Source organism: Monodon monoceros, unplaced genomic scaffold (assembly GCF_005190385.1).
Source record: "Monodon monoceros isolate NGI ecotype Baffin Bay Population unplaced genomic scaffold, NGI_Narwhal_1 Super_Scaffold_13, whole genome shotgun sequence".
Lineage (NCBI taxonomy): Eukaryota > Metazoa > Chordata > Mammalia > Artiodactyla > Monodontidae > Monodon > Monodon monoceros.
This window is the reverse complement of record NW_021703769.1, coordinates 55,930,410-55,946,187: the sequence shown is the minus strand read 5'-3', so window position 1 is coordinate 55,946,187 and position 15,778 is coordinate 55,930,410. Positions and strand designations below refer to the sequence as shown.

Here is a 15,778-nt window from a genome sequence, read left to right as displayed (position 1 = left end):
TATCAAGCGTGTTTTCCAACCACAACGCTATAAGATAAGAAATCAATTACAGGGAAAAAATGTAAAAAACACAAGCACATGGAGGCTACACAATACGTTACTAAATAACCAAGAGATCACTGAAGAAATCAAAGAGGAAATAAAAAAGTACCTAGACACATATTACAAAGAAAACACGACGATCCAAAACCTATGGGGTGCAGCAAAAGTAGTTCTAAGATGGAAGTTTATAGCAATACAAGCCTACCTCAAAAAACAAGAATCTCAAATAAACAATCTAACCTTACACCTAAAGCAATTAGAGAAAGAAGAACAAAAAAAACCCAAAGTTAGCAGAAGGAAAGAAATCATAAAGATCAGATCAGAAATAAATGAAAAAGAAATGAAGGAAACAGTAACAAAGATCAATAAAACTAAAAGCTTGTTCTTTGAGAAGATAAACAAAATTGATAAACCATTAGCCAGACTCATCAAGAAAAAAAGGGAGAAGACTCAAATCAACACTATTAGAAATGAGAAAGGAGAAGTAACAACTGACACTGCAGAAATAAAAACGATCATGAGAGATTACTACAAGCAACTATATGCCAATAAAGTGGACAACCCGGAAGAAATGGACAAATTCTTAGAAAAGCACAATGCTCTGAGACTGAACCAGGAAGAAATAGAAAATATGAACAGACGGATCACAAGTAATGAAATTGAAACTGTGATTAAAAATCTTCCAACACACAAAAGTCCAGGACCAGATGGCTTCACAGGTGAATTCTATCAAACATTTAGAGAAGAGCTAATACCCATCCTTCTCAAACTCTTCCAAAAAATTGCAGAGGAAGGAACACTCCCAAACTCATTCTATGAGGCCACCATCACCCTGATACCAAAACCAAATATACTACAAAAAAAAAAGAGAAAATTACAGATCAATATCACTGATGAATATAGATGCAAAAATCCTCAACAAAATACTAGCAAACAGAATCCAACAGCACATTAAAAGGATCATACACCACAATCAAGTGGGATTTATCGCAGGGATGCAAGGATTCTTCAATATACGCAAATCAATCCATGTGATACACCATATTAACAAACTGAAGAATAAAAACCATATGATCATCTCAATAGATGCAGAAAAAGCTTTTGACAAAATTCAATACCAATTTATGATAAAAACTCTCCAAAAAGTGGGCATAGAGGGAACCTACCTTAACATAATCGAGGCTGTATATGACAAACCCACAGCAAACATCATTCTCAATGGTGAAAAACTGAAAGCATTTCCTCTAAGATCAGGAACAAGGCAAGGATGTCCACTATCGCCACTATTATTCAACATAGTTTTGGAAGTCCTAGCCATGGCAATCAGAGAAGAAAAAGAAATAAAAGGAATACAAATTGGAAAAGAAGAAGTAAAACTGTCACGGTTTGCAGATGACATGATACTATACATAGAGAGTCCTAAAGATGCCACCAGAAAACTACTAGATCTAATCAATGAATTTGGTAAAGTTGCAGGATACAAAATTAATGCACAGATATCTCTTACATTCCTATACACTAACAACAAAAGATCAGAAACAGTTATTAACGAAACAATCCCATTCACCATTGCAACAAAAAGAATAAAATATCTAGGAATAAACCTAACTAAGGAGATAAAAGACCTATACTCAGAAAACTATAAGACACTGATGAAAGAAATCAAAGATGACACAAACAAATGGAGAGATATACCACGTTCTTGGATTGGAAGAATCAATATTGTGAAAATGACTATACTACCCAAAGCCATCTACAGATTCAATGCAATCCCTATCAAATTACCAGTGGCATTTTTTACAGAACTAGAACAAAAAGATCTTAAAATTTATATGGAGACACAGAAGACGCTGAAGAGCCAAAGCAGTCTTGAGGGAGAAAAACGGAGCTGGAGTAATCGACTCCCTGACTTCAGACTATACTACAAAGCTACAGTAATCAAGACAATATGGTACTGGCACAAAAACAGAAACATAGATCAATGGAACAGGATAGAAAGACCAGAGATAAACCCACGCACCTATGGTCAACTAATCTATGACAAGGGAGGCAAGGATATACAATGGAGAAAAGACAGTCTCTTCAATAAGTGGTGCTGGGAAAACCAGACAGCTACATGTAGAAGAATGAAGTTAGAACACTCCCTAACACCACACACAAAAATAAATTCAAAATGGATTAGAGGCCTAAATGTAAGACTGGACACTATAAAACTTTTAGAGGAAAACATAGGAAAAACACTCTTTGACATAAATCACAGCAAGATTTTTTTTGATCCACCTCCTAGAGTAATGGAAATAAAAACAAAAATAAACAAATGGGACCTAATGAAACTTAAAAGCTTTTGCAAAGCAAAGGAAACTACAGACAAAACAAAAAGACACCCCTCAGAATGGGAGAAAATATTTGCAAATGAATGAATGGACAAAGGACTAATCTCCAAAATATATAAACAGCTCATGCAGCTCAATATCAAAAAAACAAACAACCCAGTCCAAAAATGGGCAGAAGACCTAAGTAGACATTTCTCCAAAGAAAACATACAGATGGCCAAGAAGCACATGAAAAGCTGCTCAACATCACTAATTATTAGAGAAATGCAAATCAAAACTACAATGAGGTATCAGCTCACAGCAGTTAGAATAGGCATCATCAGAAAATCTGCAAACAACAAATGCTGGAGAGGGTGTGGAGAAAAGGTTGCCCTCCTGCACTGTTGGTGGGAATGTAAATTGATACAGCCACTATGGAGAACAGTATGAGGTTCCTTAAAAAACTAAAAATAGAACTACCATATGACCCAGAAATCCCACTCCTGGGCATATACCCAGAGAAAACCATAATTAAAAAAGACACATGCACCCCAGTGTTCACTGCAAGACTATTTACAATAGCCAGGTCATGGAAGCAACCTAAATGCCCATCGACAGACGAATGGATAAAGAAGATGTGGTACATATATACAATGGAATATTACTCAGCCATAAAAAGGAACGAATTTGGGTCATTTGTAGAGACGTGGATGGATCTAGAGACTGTCATACAGAGTGAAGTAAGTCAGAAAGAGAAAAACAAATATCGTGTATTAATGCATATATGTGGAACCTAGAAAAATGCTACAGATGAACCAGTTTGCAGGGCAGAAATAGAGACACAAATGTAGAGAACAAACGTGTGGACACCAAGGGGGGAAAGTGGCAGGGGCGGGGAGGTGTGTGGGATGAATTGGGAGATTGGGGTTGACATATATACACTAATATGTATAAAATAGATAACTAATAAGAAACTGCTGTATAAAAGATAAATTAAATAAAATTCAGAAAAAAAGAAATGGAAACAAACCAACCCTGGAACTGAAGATTAACTGTACTTATAACAGTCAGGATGACGCTGGTCAGACCACCGATGACCAATTTCAAGATGACTGTCAGAGCTGACTGTGCTGTTTCTGCATGTAGCCCCCTCCCTTCGCCTATAAAAGCTCTTACCCCCAGATTGTCACAGGAGAGGAATGGGGAAGGAGCTGGCCTTTGGACAGGCGTCCACTGCCCCCACCCCCAGTTGCCGGCATCCAAAATAAAGCAGAGTTTCCTTTCCACCACCCTTGCCTTTTTATTGGCTTTTGGGCGACGAGTAGCCTGACCCCACTTTTGGTTACAATATTCAGCCAAACTTGGCTGTCAAGCCTGAGGGCCCATAGATGTGCTTCTAGACCTGCCCAGGTGTTAAGTATGATTTTTTTTTAACGCTAAAGCAGACGAGCTTGAGCCGTCGCCCCGCCCTCTCCCTCTCTTTCTTTCTGGTGGTGGATTCTGGAGAAGATGCGCAGAAAGGGCACCTCGCAAGGGGAGAGAAAAGAAGGAAGAACAGATCATCAGCCTCGGCCCTCAGGTGGCTGAGGGAGAAAATGTATTTGGTGTGTGCCACCTTTTTGCATCCTTCAATGACACTTTTGTCCATGTCACCGACCTTTCTGGCAAGGAAACTCTCTGCCGTGTAACTGGTGGGATGAAGGTGAAGGCTGACTGAGATGAGTCATCTCCATATGCTGCCATGTTGGCTGCCCAGGATGTAGCCAAGAGGTGCAAGGAGCTGGGCATCACTGCCCTCCACATCAAACTCCGGGCCACAGGAGGAAATAGGACCAAGACTCCTGGACCGGGGGCCCAGTCAGCCCTCAGAGCCCTCGCCCGCTCAGGAACAAAGATTGGGCGGATTGAGGATGTCACCCCCATCCCCTCCGACAGCACCCGCAGGAAGGGGGGTCTCCGTGGTCGCTCTCTGTGAGAAGGACTCCTCAAATTATTGTTTTCTGTTAATAAATTGCCTTGATGTAAGCTCAAAATACGAAAATGCTAAAGCAAACGGAAGGCATATGTCCCACTGTTTTGGAAGGAAGCAAGGTAGGCACAGAAAAGACAATGCCTTGGAGACTTTTTATTTTTTTACTTTTTTGCGGTACGCGGGCCTCTCACTGCTGTGGCCTCTCCCGTTGCAGAGCACAGCCTCTGGACGCGCAGGCTCAACGGCCATGGCTCACGGGCCCAGCCGCTCCGCGGCATGTGGGATCTTCCTGGACCGGGGCACGAACCCACGTCCCCTGCATCGGCAGGCGGACTGTCAACTACTGCGCCACCAGGGAAGCCCAGAGACTTTATTTTAAAAGAAGAAGAAGGAAAAAAAAAAGAAGAAGAAGAAGAAGAGGGAGGAGGAGGAAGCTTTGTGATCTGAGCAAACGGCATGGGCGGCAGGAAGGAACAGACGGTCTCGTTACTTTTTGTTTGACTCAGGTTTTCTCGCATGGGGGGCCGCGCGGGCAAGGGTGTTAAGAGGGCTGGTGGCTCTCCTTTGTGGGAAGAGCCACAGCTGTCACCGAGAGAGGCTTTTACACACTCTGTGAACAATTGCCTTTGAATTCTAATTTTTATTTTCCAAATAAAAATAACTGCTCTTGAGATTAGTCAGAAGTCCCCAGACTGGGAGAGAGGAGGCTGCTAGCCACTGGTAACGCTGGAGTTTCACCAGAAAGCGAGCGCGGGGAAGGGTGGAAGGTGAGTGAAAAGAAGTTGGGACTCCCAATGTCAAACCCTGACTCTCCCACTTACCAGCTGCTCTGGTGGCTATGACTGCAACACAAAGTACCCCCCAAACTTAGTGCCATAAAACAACCATTTATTTTGCTTACAGATGCCGTGGATCAGGAATTCAGGCAGAGCACATCAGTCAGGATGGCTTGTCTCTGCTCATCCTTATCTGGGGCCTCCGCTGGAAGATCCAAAGGTCAGAAGCTGGATCATCTGAAGGCTCCCTCCCTCACACATGGGGAGGTTCATGCTGCTTGTAGGCTGGGCCTCTCCAAGTGCTTGGCTTGGGCTTCCTCACAGCATGGCCGCTGGGTTCCAGGACCAAGCATCCTCAAAGAGAGAGACAGCTGGATGTTGTATCACCATTCATGACCTAGTTTTGGGAGTTACCTAGAGTCACTTCCCCCATATCCTACTCATTGAGGCAGTCACAAGGTCCTGCCCAAATTCAGATAGAGGAGTAATAGATTCTGCTTCTTGATGGGGAACAACACCATTCTGGAAAGGCACGTGGGACTGGAAACATTTCTGTGGCCCCTTTTGGCAATTACAATCGGCCTCACTAACTGCATGAGATACCAGGCAAGTTACTTCACCTCTCTGGGCTTCAGTTTCCTCATCAGTAAAATGGAGATAATAATAGTGTCTACAGTGTAAACACATGAAATAATGTCTATAAAGTACTCAGCACAGTGCCTGCTACATGGCAAGTGGTCAGTGAGAATTAGAAGGTATTGCTAAGAATGGTTATGATTGAACGTCGAGGCATCTTGGTATGTCTGAAATGGGGTGTTATGGGTTGAACTGTGTCCCCTCCAAAAGATATATGTTCAAGTGTTGACCCGTGATACCTGTGAATGTGACTTTATTTGGAAATTAGATTTTTGCAGATGTAATTAAGATGTAGATTAAGATGAGGTCATACTAGATTAGGGTGGGCCCTAAATCCAATCATGGGGGTTCTTATTAAAAAAAAAAAAAAAGGCAGGACTTCCCTGGTAGCGTAGTTGCTAAGAATCCACCTGCCAATGCAGGGGACATGGTACAGTCCCTGATCCAGGAAGATCCCACATGCCACGGAGCCACTAAGCCCGTGTGCCGTAACTACTGAGCCTGTGCTCTAGAGCCCGTGAGCCACAACTACTGAGCCCGCACCCTGCAACTACAGAAGCCTGCGTGCCTAGAGCCCGTGCTCCAAAACAAGAGAAGCCACCACAATAAGAAGCCCGCTCACCGCAACGAAGAATAGCCCCCGCTCGCCTCAACTAGAGAAAGCCCGCGCGCAGCAACGAAGACCCAACGCAGCCAAAAATTAATTAATTAATTAATTAACTAAAAGGAAAAAGGTACAGACACACCCAGGGAGAAGGCCATGTGACAACAGGCAGGAATTCGAGTGAAGTATCTGCAAGCCGAAGGACTCCAAGGATCGCTGGCCACCCCCAGAAGCCAGGAAGCGATAAAGAAGGATCCTTCCCAAGAGCCTTCAGAGGCAGCATGGCCTTGTGGATGCCTTGATTTCAGACTTCAGTCCCCAGAACCATGAGAGAATAAATTTCTATTGTTTTAAGCCTCTCAGTATGTGGTACTTTATTATGGCAGCCTGAGGAAATTGATACATGGGAAGGAAGCCAGGAGGACATGAGTTCTAATCCCAGAGCTGCCTCTGATTAGCAAGTGTTGTTGGCTTCTTCCCTTCCACTCCCTGAGTCTGTTTCATCATCTGTAAAATGAGGGGGCTGGATTTGCTGGTTTCTAACCTCCTTTCTCTCGGGTGATGCTTTGATACATACACATAACAAAACGTCAAAATCCATTGTCTTCTGAATGTTCTGGGACTGTGATGCTGATATAAACATATATATGATACTTAATTATGAAACTGATCTTTTTGCCTTTGGACCCTGAAGGTGGTTCCCAAACCTTCTTTATGCAATTTCTCCCAACTAACGGTGTTTTCTTTTTTTTTTTCTTTAAAAAAATTTTTTTAGGGCTTCCCTGGTGGCGCAGTGGTTGAGAGTCCGCCTGCTGATGCAGGGGACACAGGTTCGTGCCCCGGTCCAGGAGGATCCCACATGCCACGGAGCGGCTGGGCCCGTGAGCCATGGCCACTGAGCCTGCGCGTCCGGAGCCTGTGCTCCGCAACGGGAGAGGCCACAGCAGTGAGAGGCCCACGTACCGCAAAAAAAAAAAAAAAAAAAATTTTTTTTAGAGTACAGTTGATTTATCATGTTGTGTTAGTTTCTGGTGTACAGCAAATTGGCTCAGTTATACACATACATATATCCATTCTTTTTCAGATTCTTTTCTCATACAGGTTATTACAGAATATTGAGTAGGGTTCCCTGTGCTATACAGTAGGTCCTTGTTGGTTATCTATCTTCTACATAGTAGTGTGTTTATGTTTATCCCAAGCTCCTGATTTATCCCTCCCCCATATATTTTCCCTTTGGTAACCATACGTTTGTTTTCAATATCTGTAAGTCTGAAAAATATGGAACGTTTCATGAATTTGCGAGTTATCCTTGCTCAGGGGCCATGTTAATCTTCTCCATGTCATTCCAATTTTACTGTATGTGCTGCTGAAGCGAGCACCTAACTGTATTTTCTGGTTAAACATTATTTTCAAATTAATTTGACAAAGATAAAGTAGGGGTTATTGTTAAAACAAACAAAAATACCAAAGAGAATAAGTTAAAAAAAAGCGATCCCCTTGCAGTGACCAATCCCACCATGTGATAAGACCATTAACTGTTTGGTATATATTCTTCTTCTATACACGTTTGATAATTTGTACACAATATATGCTCTACAAAAATGAACGCATGGACAGGGTGTGTTTTCCAACAGTGAGTTCATGTGGTACGAACCCTTTTACTACCTGCCGTATTCAGTTAACATAGCTGGGAGATGAGATGAGGGCTGATGCCAGGACCACTATCATGTGCAAATCCAGAGGGCATCTTCATAGAGGACAGTGTGAATGGGTTGGAGAGGAAGCATCACAAGGAATGCCCAGGCCGTGAAGCTTCAGCACTGTGGACAGGGGCACAGCTCGCCCCTCCGCCCCTGGCAGTAAGCATTTAGGTTTATGGCAGATGCAAAGATGACTAAGACATAGACATTGCCCTCAGGGTATTCACAGTCCTATGGGAGAGTCAGCTTTGCAGTTGAATAATAATTTAATACTGACATACCAAGATAAAACAGAAATAACAATTATCATTAACATTGACTGAGGACTTCCCTGGTGGCGCAGTGGTTAAGAATCTGCCTGCCAGTGCAGGGGACACGGGTTGGATCCCTGGTCCGGGAAGTTCCCATGTGCCGCGGAGCAACTAAGCCCAAGTGCCACAACTACGGAGCCTGAGCTCTAGAGCCCGTGAGCCACAACTAATAAGCCTCCATGCCCGCACTCCACAGCAAGAGAAGCCACCGCAATGAGAAGCCCGTGCACTGCAACAAAGAGTAGCCCCTCGCTCGCAGCAACTAGAGGAAGCCCGCGCGCAGCAGTGAAGACCCAAAACAGCCAAAATAAATAAAAATTTAAAATAAATTCACTGAGCGCCCTGTGCTAAGCACTTTGCTTGCATTATCTGAGTTAATCCTCATCGCCACACTATGATGGAGATAATCATATGATCCTGTTTTATAGATGAAGATGCTGAAGCTCAGAAAGACGAACTGACAGGAGTGAAAGGTCATGACCTTACAAATGCACAGGGAAACCCTCTAGAAGTGGTGTTTGGGCGGCAAAAGCCTGTGGCTGGGTATGACTTTCAGCTAACTGGCCTTGGGGGTTAAAGCACATGCTAAGAGAGGGTGTGCCTTGCTGTTGGGCTGTTTATTTATTCACGTCACAATAGGGAGGTGCTGCTAAATCTCACTCACCTACTTACTGCACACGAGGACAGCAAACGTGTGTCTCCTGGCCTGCCAGATGTGGCTGTAATGTTCCAGAGGGCCACGGCCATGTCTTGTATTGCCTTTGTGTCTGTGGAAGTGTCTAGAGCAGAACCTGCACTTGTTCAGAGGTGCCCCTAGGGCTTGCTGCTTTACTTCCCAGACAGGACTTCTGCTGTCTTCCTCCCGCCCCCTGCTGTCTGCTTTCCATACTACAGCCAGCATCCTCTAACAAATGCGTATCTGACCCTCCTTGGATGCCCCTTTGAGGCAGCCCACCGCTCTTGGGGTGTGGTGAATTCTCCTCGATGCCCCACACCTGGCTTCCAGTCCCCTCTTTGTGCATGGACCCTGCTGACCACCCCAGCTCCCGTTTTTGCTCTGACAACCTGCACTTTACAGTGTGGCCATGACAAGCGGCTGTAGGCACCCCCATCCTCCTCGGGTCAGCCTGTCTCCTGAGAGGGAGACATACTCCACAGGAAGGAGGGCTGCTCTCTGCGGCTCCTGGCAGGCCTCCTGCTCATCACACTGAGGACCTTTTGTCATCCTCACCATCCACATCAATAGTGGTAGGACATTACTCTGCAGATGCCTTCCCAGAGCTACAAATCACTCCCCAGGAGGCTCTGAAACACAGCTTTGCTTACTTTGTTGAATCAGTTCCCTGGAGGAACTGGGGGTGCCTCAGGACTCTGGAGACTCCAGTGTCCCATCCTTCCTTTCTTCTCCCCCTTGCAAAAGTGTCTCCCAGCCTGTCTCTACAGAGAAAGCCAATCCTTGGAGACCTCAGGCTATCGTCTAGGGCCTGCAGCATGGCTGTGAAGAGCTGAGCCCAAGTCCAAGGTGGAGAGAACCACAGCAAATAGCAGACCTATCCCTACCTAAGCAAGAAAACAAGCAGAACCCAATTGGAACTATATGCACTGTCTTAATCTGTCCGGGCTCTTGTAACAAAAATACCATAGACTGGGGGGCTTAAACAACAATCATTTATTTCTCACAGTACTGGAGGCTGGAAGTCCAAGGTCAAGATGTTAGCAGATCTGCTATCTCGTGAGGCCCTGCTTCCTGGTTTGCAGGTGGCTGTCTTCTCACTGTGTCCTCACATGGGCAGGAATAGTGAACACTCTGGGGTCTCTCTTTTTTTTTTTAATATTTACTTATTTGGTTGCGCTGGATCTTAGTTGCTGCAGGTGGGCTCCTTAGTTGCAGCTCACTCATTCCTTAGTTGCAGCACGCAGGCTCCTTAGTCGTGGCATGCAAACTCTTAGTTGAGGCATGCGCGTGGGATCTAGTTCCCTGACCAGGGATCAAACCCAGGCCCCCTGCATTGGGAGCACAGTGTCTTAACCACTGCACCAGCAGGGAAGTCCTCGGGCTTCTTTAATAAGGACACTAATCCTACTCGGTGAGGGCTCCACCCTTATGACCTAATCACCTCCCAAATGCCCCATCTCCAAATACCATTACATTGTGAGGGAGGATTTCAACATATTAATCTGAGAGGGTGGGGTGGTTGGACACAAACATTCAGTCCCTACCAGGCACCTTGGAGAATCTCTTGTCTCTTTGTGGAAGACAAAAGCCTGTTTCCTGTAGGGACTTGTTAAACTTTGTCATCAAAAAGCTATAGTTAGATGCTCCGCACCATCAGACATCAGGGAACTGCAACCCCAAAGCACAGTGAGATGCCACTTCACACCCACTAGGATGGCTATAATAAAAAAATTTTAGGGAATTCCCTGGTGGTCCAGTGGTTAGGACTTGGGGTTTTTCACTGCCAAGGACGCAAGTTCAAGCCTGGTTGGGGAGCTAAGATCCCACTAGCCATGTGGCATGGCCAAAAAGAAAAAATAATTAATTAATCAATTGAAGAACAGACTTTTTTGTGTATCATTTCAACAAATACTTGGTTTTTCTAAAGTTACTAATGAGATATTTTATGCTCTTTTTTTTTTTCATATCAAGTCTTGAAATCCTATGAGCATTTTACACTGTCAGCACATCACAAGTCGGGGACCCCACGTATTTCATTATTTATTTATTTGTTTGTTTTGATTTTTCTTTTTTTTTTTTTTGGCTGGACCGTGCAGCACATGGGATCTTAGGTCCCCAACCAGGGATCGAGCCCCACTCTCCCTGCAGTGGAAGCGCAGAGTCTTAACCACTGGACCAACCAGGGAAGTCACACACACACACATTTTATTTTATTTATTTTTTTGCGGTACGCGGGCCTCTCACTGTTGTGGCATCTCCCGTCGCGGAGCACAGGCTCCGGACGCGCAGGCTCAGTGGCCATGAATCACGGGCCCAGACACTCCGCGGCATGTGGGATCTTCCCAGACCAGGGCACGAATCCGTGTCCCCTGCATCGGCAGGCGGACTCTCAACCACTGCGCCACAGGGAAGCCCCTCAAAGGACTTTTAAAAATTTATTTATTTTATTTTTGGCTGCGTTGGTCTCTGTTGCTGCACGTGGGCTTTCTCTAGTTGCGGTGAGCGGGGGTTACTCTTTGTTGCGGTGCATGGGCTTCTCATTGCGGTGGCTTCTCTTGTTGCGGAGCATGGGCTCTAGGCACGCGGGCTTCAGTAGTCGTGGCACATGGGCTCAGTAGTTGTGGCTCGCGGGCTCAATAGCTGTGGCACACGGGCTTAGTTGCTCCGCGGCACGTGGGATCTTCCTGCACCAGGGAGCGAAACCATGTCCCCTGCATCGGCAGGCGGACCCTCAACCACTGCGCCACCAGGGAAGCCCCCCCCACACACATTTTAAAGCCCTATATTAACCACATGTGGCTGACTGCTCCCATATTAGTTCTCAACAGGAAGTTACCCCCCTCCCAGGGAAACATTTGGGAAATTTAAGGAGCTCTTCTTGTTTCCACAATTATTGGGGAGCTCCTGGAATTGAGTGGGCAACAGCCAGACATGCTAACTCTCCTGCAATGCACGGGACAGTGCTGTCAAATGAAGAATTGTCCCGTGTCCCCGCTGTGACTTTTGAATCTTCCACTGAACATTCACAAAGGTGGTAAAACAAACAAACAAACAAAAAACTTGTAGGCTCTGAACCTACCTCTCTGTTTTATGTATAATCACAAAGGGCCTTTTGTACTATTTTGTTATACCCTGAATATTCCAAGAAGTTAGCTACACTGTAAATCCTAGGAAGATCATGATTTGCTTGGTTCGGAATTTTACCAAGAGTCATGTACCATCTGGGAAATTCACATCTTCAAATGTGATATCTGTGTGGCTACACAGCACAACCCTATCAATTTGCATTTTTAGCATCTGCCTGCGAAAGTCTCCCAGAGTGCCTTGCATTGTGCCTTGGCTTTACTTGTGCCTAAGCATTTACTTATAGAAATGGATGTTATTTTATTATAAATGACTTTCTTTATATTTTTCCTTTTTTATATATATATTTTTTTCCTTTTTAAAATACAGTTGGAGAGGGGGGAACTTCCCTGGTGGGTCAGTGGTTAAGACTCCGAGCATCCACTGCAAGTGGCACAGGTTCAAACCCTTGCTGGGGAACTAATATCCTGCATGCCACACAGTGCAGCCAAAAAAAAAAAAAAACAGGAAGAAGAATAAAATAAAATACAGTTGGGGCATCGTATTCATTTTTGTAAATTATGTGCGGAAAGAGGCTACATTGTCCATGAATTTTCTTTCAGTAAACTGAGGTCATGAAATTTTTGTATTAAAAGGGAGCTTTGGGTGTAATGGTTTGTCTGCAGGACCCAGGCCCTGACCCAGCCCAGCTCTCATGTTGCTTTGAGGGACTGAACTGTCTTTTCACCACCTGGCGTTTCTAGGGCATCTCCTGATGACACACTTTGATTGTGTGTCCCAAACCCTAAAGGATCTGGGAAAAGTAGCCAGAACCAGGTCAAGAAGGGCCTTAACTGCCATCCTAAGGACTTTGAACTTAATCCTAAAGGCAAAGGAAGCCAGCGAACGGTGGCTATTTGTTCTGTGTTTTATTGCAAAACTTCCATGCCCAAAGTAGCTCTTCAACTTTTCCCACATATTTAATAAAGCCTTCATGTTGAAATAATTTTAGAGTTCCAAGAATTTGCAGACGTGGTATAGAGAGCTCTCATCCACCTTTCACCCCGCTTCCCCTAGTGACAACATTTTACATAAACAAATAGAGCCCATTATCAAAACCAGGAAATTAACATTGGTATAGTGCTATTCACTAAACTCCAAGCCCCATTCACTTTCACCAGTTTTTACAGGCACTGGGTGTGAGTGTGTGTGTGTGTAATACTATGAAATTTTATTACATGTGTCTAGATTCATGTAACCACCACCATAACAGGATACAAAATGGTCCCAACCCTACAGTGTGTGTTTAACAACTGTGTACTTTACTAATGTGAAGGTAATTTTGCATTATTTGGTAAGTATTCACAGTGGGTCATTGTATAGATTATACAAACAAGGAAGGGGAAAAAATGACAGGACACTTCCCTTTTTATTTCCTTTTGACCATGAAATTGATCAATGTAGTTTTTAGGGTTAGAAGTATTGTTTCCACATTTTAAGTAGCTAACGTTCCATAACTGCTCAGTCATATAACGTTGTTTCATCAACGTTTTTTATCTTTGTCAAAGGACCTCAAACTAGAAACCAAAACACGTGGGATGGCATGACATATCCTCTTTGCTGTATCTTTTTTTAAAGGAATCTTAAGAATAATTTGTGAAATAATTTTAATAATGATTCAGTATCTAGACATTGAATCTCAATCTTGACTGCAAATTAGAAACACAAGACTAAAAATATTCTTACGGACACAGAGAACAGACTGGTGGTTGCCAAGGGGGATGGTGTTGGGGGAGGGATGGAGTGGGAGGTTGGGGTTAACAGATGGAAGCTTTTATATACAGAATGGATAAACAACAAGGTCCTGCTATAGAGCACAGAGAAGTATATTCAACTTCCTATGATAAACCATAATGGAAAGAATATTTTTAAAAAAGAATATATATATATATATGTATATATATATATATATGTATATATATATATATATATATGTATAACTGAATCAATTTGCTGTATAGGGACTTCCCTGGTGGCGCAGAGGTTAAGAATCCGCCTTCCAACGCAGGGGACACGGGTTCGAGCCCTGGTCCGGGAAGATCCCACGTGCTGCAGAGTAACTAAGCCCGTGTGCCACAACTACTGAGCTTGTGCTCTAGAGCCCGTGAGCCACAACTACTGAGCCCGCATGCCACAACTACTGAAACCCACGCGCCTAGAGCCCATGCTCCACAACGAGAAAAGCCACCGCAATGAGAAGCCCGCGCACCGCAACAAAGAGTAGCTCCTGGTCGCCGCAACTAGAGAAAGCCCGTGCTCAGCAACAAAGACCCAACGCAGCCAAATATAAATAAATAAATTTATATTAAAAAAATTTGCTGTATAGCAGTAATTAACACAACATTGTAAATCAACTATACTTCAATTTAAAAAGTAATTGAAAAAAAAAAGACGAGGGGGCTTCCCTGGTGGCGCAGTGGTTGAGAGTATGCCTGCCATTGCAGGGAACACGGGTTCGTGCCCCGGTCCGGGAAGATCCCATATGCCGCGGAGCGGCTGGGCCCGTGAGCCATGGCCGCTGAGCCTGCACATCCGGAGCTTGTGCTCCGCAACGGGAGAGGCCACAACAGTGAGAGGCCCGCGTACAGCAAAAAAAAAAAAAAAAAAGGACGAGGGGAATTCCCTGGTGGTCCAGTGGTTAGGACTCTGCGCTTTCACCACCGAGGGCCTGGGTTCAGTTCCTGGTCGGGAAGCTAATTTCCACAAGCCGTGGGGTGTGGCCAAAAAATATATAAAAAAATAAAAGATCCCTACATCCAGGCTCTAATTTAGACCAATCAAATCAGAATCTATAAGGATAGGGTACAGGCATCAGTAATTTTTTAAAACTTTTAATTTTGAGATTATTTTAGATTTAGAGAAAAGTTGTAAAAATAGCCCAAAGAGTTCCTATATACCCCCTTATAACCATAGGGCAATAGGGTTATTTGTTATGTAGCCATAAACAACTAATATAGGTGTCTACCTCACAGTTTTGTAAAGATTAAATTTAATAATGTATGTAAGGGCTTATATAGTATCTTATATAAGTGCTTGTTAATGTGTGTAAAAAAAATGATACACACACATGCACAGAGATTACAGACTGATAGAGATCCCTGGGACAGCAGCAGAGGGATAGGGGTCATCAGAATGTCTTGAGGAGAGAAAAGTACAGTGGCTATTGCTCAACGTCTAGAGAGATTGCTCAGGAAACTTAAGAGAGACTTAAAGAGAATTCTTAAAGAGAATTGCAAAGTGGTGGCCTGAAATCAGGATTTAGTCTAGGAAAGTGGGCTGGAAAAAAATGCTCTATAAAAAAAAAAAATCAAGTTACTATATAAAACTCAAAAAATTGTTTTAACATCAAATTCCACATTTCTCTTGAAAATTCCTAAGCTATGGCAACACTGTGCTTACACTTACCCTGGCAACAAGCAACTGGAATTCAGCAGTAGCTGCCCCTTTAAAAAGGGAAGGGTTGGGATTCCAGTTTGCCACAGTCTCTACTCCTCCCTATTGCCCTCCAGTGCTGAGGATGAAATCCAAACACACTTATCATTTGACCATTTGAGTTACTGTTTTTCTTCCAGCAGAGCCATATTTCTCAGTACCCACTTCTCTATCAAAAATGGGAAAGTTAGAAG

The 15,778-nt window shown here is 43.9% G+C and overlaps 1 non-coding gene across 1 annotated transcript; it reads right to left on the bottom strand.

Moving 5' to 3' along the window:
* Positions 1 to 7,614: 7,614 nt before the first annotated feature.
* Positions 7,615 to 7,721, bottom strand: LOC114895116. The gene has a single exon (XR_003793424.1). It is a non-coding gene; the product is annotated as a U6 spliceosomal RNA (small nuclear RNA).
* Positions 7,722 to 15,778: the final 8,057 nt, after the last annotated feature.